Raw genomic sequence first — 6815 nt, forward strand, 5'->3', positions numbered from 1 at the left:
GCACTCTGGAAGCCTCCTAAAGGCTATGCATGGCCATTAAGGTGAAGGGGGCGGGGTTTCAGGAGGCAAAAAATGCTGTATTCGGTGTATAAGATGCACCCAGATTTTCAGCTTCTTTTTTTGAGGGAAAAAGGTGTGTTTTAAACTCCAAAAAATACGGTAAGTGTGTTTGTTTCTACTTGGACCCCGCTTCTGGATTTTGTGCTTGAGATGGGGAAAAAAACAATTAAATAGGTTTGTTGATATAGAAATGGGTAGTTTATACTACTATGGAAAAGTAAAAAGTTGAGGTTGGATGTTACTATTTTATTATACTGCACCAAAGGAAGTCGGAAATCAATGCCTTTTCTTTCTTTTCCCCCTTCTTTTCTGCAATCTTCCCTTCCCCTTTCCCTCCCCTGTTTTTCCTACTATTTGTTTTTGCATTTTTTGCACTTTATATTATAAACAGATTTTAAAAATGACATTTGTAAAGCAGGTCATCACATAACGGGCACAATTTTACAAAATCTTTCCCTCCCCCCCCCCTTTTTTTGGGCTGTAAGCTGTTCCAAGTAAAACTGTCTTTTGCAACTGACTGGTGTTAATTATTACTATTATTGTTATTGGACAATTTTATACTAATGTTTATGATGGCTTTAATTACATTTTAATTATAATTGATATTGCAAAACACTGGGAGCATCTGGTAGATTTGGTGGTATACAAATGGAATAAAGAGACAGTGCCAAGTACTGGTTACCAAACAACCACAATTAGCCGCAACAACAACTGAAGATGAAGGAAACGGTTTCAAGAAAGACAGTTTGACAAACAAACATCCTACCTCTGAATCCAAAGTGCTAATTTTTGGCATAAAACACAACTAAACAAACTCTGTAAAAAGTGCTGCCTACTAAGCAAGAGGCTCTGGGGCCATTAACCAGAAGATGAAAAACAAAGCAAATTAATTTTGGCTATTTCTTATTGTAGCAGCCTTTAATATGAGTTGCTGGGAAATACCAGGAGGAGCGTAGTAAAGTAATTGGTCATAAATCGAGGACTACCCGTATGCTTTCATACTGATTGCCTATTTTGTTGTTTATTAGGTTTTAATGATATGTGTTGCTTTTGTATTTGTTGATTTGTATTTGTGTTATGGCGTATGGCCCAGAGTATATAGGTCACACATATCAATGCTTTAAATAAATAGATAGATAGATAGATAGATAGATAGATAGATAGATAGATAGATAGATAGATAGATAGATAGATAAAAATAAAAATAAATACAAATACAAATACAAATACAAATACAAATAATATAAATATAAATACAAATAATATAAATATAAATATAAATATAAATATAAATATAAATATAAATATAAATATAAATATAAATATAAATATAAATATAAATATAAATATAAATATAAATATAAATATAAATATAAATATAAATATAAATATAAATATAAATATAAATATAAATATAAATATAAATATAAATAATATATATATATATATATATATATAAATATAAAATAAATAAATAAATAGCTGCAAAGAATGACCACAGATGGGGGCAACTAGCTGGATACCCAGTTTGGTCTAGTGGTTAAGGCACCAGGCTAGAAAGCAGGAGACCATGAGTTCAAATCCCACCTTAGCCATGAAAGCCAGTTTTCAGCCAATCACCAGGAATATGAGAGTTCATCCCACCTTAGGCATGACGGACAGCTGGGTGACTGGGCCAATCACTCTCTCGCAGTCCAGCCTACCCCACAGGATTATTGTTGTGGGGGAAATAGAAGGAAAAAGGTATATGTTGGATGTGTTTGTCATATTGAGTTATTTATAAAAATAATAAAGGTGGGATACAAATAAATTAAACATTAAAAACTACTCTCCATCAAGATGGCCATTGTTCCCACATTGAAAGAGTCGAAGAGGTCTGTTCATAACAACTGGCTACATCTGGGCAACCCAAATGCCTAGACAGAAGGATAATTTTAAAAAAAACTTACTCTTGGTATATCATTTCCCAGCAACTCACAGGAAAGGCTACTACTTATGGTTCAAGAAGTAGGAAAAAAATCATCAATATTAGCAGCTACTCAAAGCCTAATCTTCTATAACCTTTCAGGCTCATCACATCAGCTGCCAGTACACCTGTTGGCTGTGAATTCCAGCATCTGACTCTGCACTTCGTAAAAGTAACATTTTCTTCTGGTAGTCCCTGGATTTAACTTCAATAAGTCACTTTATGTTCCAACACTAAGAGAAAAGGAAATATATATATATATATATATATATATATATATATATATATGTATGTATGTATGTATGTATGTATGTATGTATGTATGTATGTATGTATGTATCTATGTATGTATCTATGTATGTATCTATGTATGTATCTATGTATGTATCTATGTATGTATCTATGTGTGTGTGTATATGTATATATGTGTGTGTATATATATATATATCTCCACCAAATCTGGGCCACAACTGAAGAAGCTTCCTGGATGAGAAGCGAAATGCCCTCAAGGAAAAACAAAACCCATCTCCCTTTTTGAAAAGCATCTTTGGGACAACCAGAGATTGCGAGTTCTAGTCCTGCTTTAGACACAAACGCTGAATAGGTGACTTTGGGCCAATCACTAGGAGACTGTGAGTTCTAGTCCCGCCTTAGATATGAAAGCTGGATGGGTGACTTTGGCCCAATCACCAGGAGATTGCGAGTTCTAGTCCTGCTTTAAGTACAAAAGCTGGATAGGTGACTTTGGGCCAATCACCAGGAGACTGTGAGTTCTAGTCCTGCTTTAGACACAAACGCTGAATAGGTGACTTTGGGCCAATCACTAGGAGACTGTGAGTTCTAGTCCTGCCTTAGATATGAAAGCTGGATAGGTGACTTTGGGCCGATCACCAGGAGATTGCGAGTTCTAGTCCTGCTTTAAGTACAAAAGCTGGATAGGTGACTTTGGGCCAATCACCAGGAGATTGCGAGTTCTAGTCCTGCTTTAGACACAAACGCTGAATAGGTGACTTTGGGCCAATCACTAGGAGACTGTGAGTTCTAGTCCTGCCTTAGATATGAAAGCTGGATAGGTGACTTTGGGCCGATCACCAGGAGATTGCGAGTTCTAGTCCTGCTTTAAGTACAAAAGCTGGATAGGTGACTTTGGGCCAATCACCAGGAGACTGTGAGTTCGAGTCCCACCTTAGGTATGAAAGCCGGGTGGATGACTTTGGGCCAATCACCAAGAGACTGTGAGTTCAAATCCCGCCTTAGGTATGAAAGCCAGGTGGATGACTTTGGGCCAATTACCAGGAGATTGTGAGTTCTAGTCCTGCCTTAGGTACAAACACTGAATAGGTGACTTTGGGCCAATCACTAGGAGACTGTGAGTTCGAGTCTCACCTTAGATATGAAAGCTGGATGGGTGACCTTGGCCCAGTCACACTCTCTCTCAGCCCAACCCCCCTCACAGGGTTGTTGTGAGGAAAATAGACCTTTGGGTTATTTGTAAAAATAATGAAGGCAGGATACAAATTAAAAAAAATTAAAATTAAAAAACTGACCCAAGGACGCATAGTTTGGCTCCGCGCCTGAGGCAGGGCTAAAAGCCTGCTGCTTTAACAACTACACCAAATTGTCACCCTATCCTCCTCTATTTTATGGGTTTTTTAAAAATAATTTACTGGTTCCTTTCCTTTCCTCTCTTGTGCAGGAGCTATGGGTGAGGGACTTTGTCAAAGGCTTTTGAAAATCCAAATATACAATATTTATTAGATTTTTCTTGTCTCCATGCTTGGGGACGTTCTTAAAAAAAAACCCTAGAAGCCAAGGGATTTCTTTCCAGCAAAGCCTTTTTTTTCTTTTACATTCTTTGCTTCTTTTCCCTTCAACGATGCTCTCAGACCTTTTCCTCAGAACAGATGTTAAACGAACCGGCCTAATGTTATTTTTAGCATATTTCACTCAGGGTCGGCCTGGTTAGCTTCCAGTCCTCGGGAACAGGTGTGTGGTGGATATTACAGGAAATTTGCAAACCCTTTGTGAAAAGATGAGCACATATGGATTTAGGTTCCCTAAGAACTTTTAGGCAGGTGTTTTCTGGATGCAGGGACTTGCTTATTTTTTTTGTTTTTGTTTATGCTATAACTTCATTTTGTGTGGTTCTTTGTTCATTGCTTATAACTTCGTTTTCACTACCACTGTGTTTTTAGCTTGTTTGAACATCTTCCTGAAAAAGCAAACTTTGGAAAGGATACCCGTGTATGTCCTTTATCAGGGATGGCGAACCTTTTGTATGCCCACACCCATAATTTAATGCTCCCCTCCACGCTGTGCCCCCTGCGCCTGTGTGCATGACCCCCCCTTCCACGTTGCCCCACGCATGCGCGCATGGCTTTTTTGGAGACTGGGGAGGGTGAAAATGCCGTGACCTGTCAAAACCGCGGTCCACAAAAGCGCGCATTTGACGTCATCACAGCGCGACGAAAAAAATTAAAAATTGAAATAAAAATAAAATTAAAGCAAGCCGATTCACATAAAGGTAAGGGTTAGGTTTAGGGTTAGGTTAAGGGTTAGGGTTAGGTTTAGAGCGTTAGGGTTACGTTTAGCGTTAGGTTAAGGGTTAGCGTTAGGTTTAGCGTTAGGTTAAGGGTTAGGTTTGGGGGGGTTAGGGTAAGGTTTTCGCTTTATTTTTACCTTTATGTTTTCGTCGCGCTGTGATGATGTCACGTACGCGCTTTCGTCGAGCGCGATTTTGTCGTCCGCGGTTTTGTGGTGGAACCAAAAATGCCCCCCCCCCCAGGCTGAAAACGACCTCCCAGAGTCTCCACTCGAGCTCTGTTGTTACCTGGCATCGCATGGAGACTCCTGGGAAGGGAAGGGCAGCGTGGGCAGGCCAGCCGAAAATCACGTTGCAGGCGAGCTAGGGCAATGCAGACCTCTGTCCTAGTCCTATTATTTCCTTTGTTTTACTTTCCTTGCCAGATGTTGCTCAAAGTCTGTCTGTCTGTCTCTCTCCTTCTCCCTCCCTCCCCTCTCTCTCTCTCTCTGTTGTGAGCGTTTTATCAACTAATTATAATCTTTCCCAAGAGTTTATATCCATTTCTATTTTCGTCCTTTGGGTCAGAAAGGACTCTCCTCTCCCTAATGGCATCTCTGATCCTGCTCATTAATCTTTGGCTTCTAGTGTGTAAAAAGTTAAAACCCCAGCCCTCTCCTAGAAAAAAAAATGAAATCTCCTGGGAAATATTGAAAAGGCAGATCATTATATTTCCCTTGGATAAGAAATGGAGAAACATTTCTTAGACAGCAAACAGGCTCACTCTTAATTGCCCCCCCTTTGTCAATGAGCCATTAAATCCTGAGCTAGTCTACTCTACATAACAATGGTAGGATTAACCCTCTACAGAAACTCACCACAAGGCACCTGGAAAATTACCAGCAAGACAACCAAACATGGACCCAAAGCACAATCTACAGAGTTTGCCCTGCATGACCCCATGGAGTCTGATGTGCTGCAATGATTGTGTGAAAAATGATCATGTCTTTTTTCCAATGCCATTGTAACTTTGAATGGTCACTAAATGAATGGCTGTAAGTCAAGGACTACCTGTATGTGGGTTTTGTATAACCTCCAAGCATTCATGACCATTTTGGCATCCTTCTCAATTTTGGGGGGTGCAATTATGCTGGAATTTTGCAGTAAACATTCACTTACATCCATGCTAAGATTATGGCAAAATGATTATTGCGATAATGGCAAATAACTGCAGCTTGGTATACGATTGAGGGTGAATAATGAAAATGATTGTTTTTTCTAATCATTTCAAAAACGCTTAGGTCTCAGGGATTAAGTCCAAATCCATCAAATATCTGAGGAGACAATCAACATCCCAAATTCCTGAAAACTTTCAGAGACCAGAAGTTCTTTTTTGCAGGGGGGGGGGGGGGGGCTGGCTGCCTACAAGAATTTTATTACACTACTTTGATATCTGGCTGACTTCCAAGAAAAGCATTCTCCTGTTGCATTTATCATTTACTCTACTATCTGAGTTTTAAACGGCCATCTGAGAATGATCGTAGCTTCTATGCAGTGGCAAACAAAAGCGATTTAGTCTTATAGTATTGTGACTCTAATTAATTGAAATGGTTCCAAAGTTTGGTGGTTTGGATCAGAGGTGGTATTCGGCAGGTTCTGGGCAGTTCTGGAGAAACGGGAGCGGAAATTTTGAGTAGTTTGGACAACTGGCAAATACCACCTCTGGCTGGCCCCGCCCCCATCTATTCTCTGCCTCCCGAGTGCCAGCTGATTGGGAGGGAATGGGGATTTTGCGATAACCTTCCCCCACCACGCCCACCAAGCCATGCCCATAGAACCAGTAGTAAAAAATTTGAATCCCACCACTGGTTTGGATAAGGGGTGGTATTCACTTACCTTCCCTACTGGTTCCCAAATGTGAGCACATGCTCCCCGTCCACCCATGCGCTCATCCTTTCACACATGCACTTTGGCTAAAACAAATGCCAAAATGGGACAGCATACAGCGGGGGGGGGGGGGGGGAGAACCAGCAGAATACCACTTCTGGTTTGGATATGAGAGGAAAAGATCACAACTAAGTTTTGAATAGCTATGTCTCTTCTGAATACAGGACAAGCACGGCAGGAGAAAATAGAAAAGAGAGGTAAGGGAAGAAGGAAGGGAAAGGAGAGGAGGAAGGAAGGAAGTAGAGAAGGGAGGGAGGGAGAGAAAGGAGGAGAGGAGAGGAGAGGAAGAGAAGGGAAGGAAGATAGAGAGGAGGAGAGGAA

This window comes from Thamnophis sirtalis, unplaced genomic scaffold (assembly GCF_051295495.1).
Source record: "Thamnophis sirtalis isolate CommonGarterSnake01/CBP01778 unplaced genomic scaffold, rThaSir2_p1.2 scaffold_5, whole genome shotgun sequence".
NCBI classification, from domain to species: Eukaryota; Metazoa; Chordata; class Lepidosauria; order Squamata; family Natricidae; genus Thamnophis; species Thamnophis sirtalis.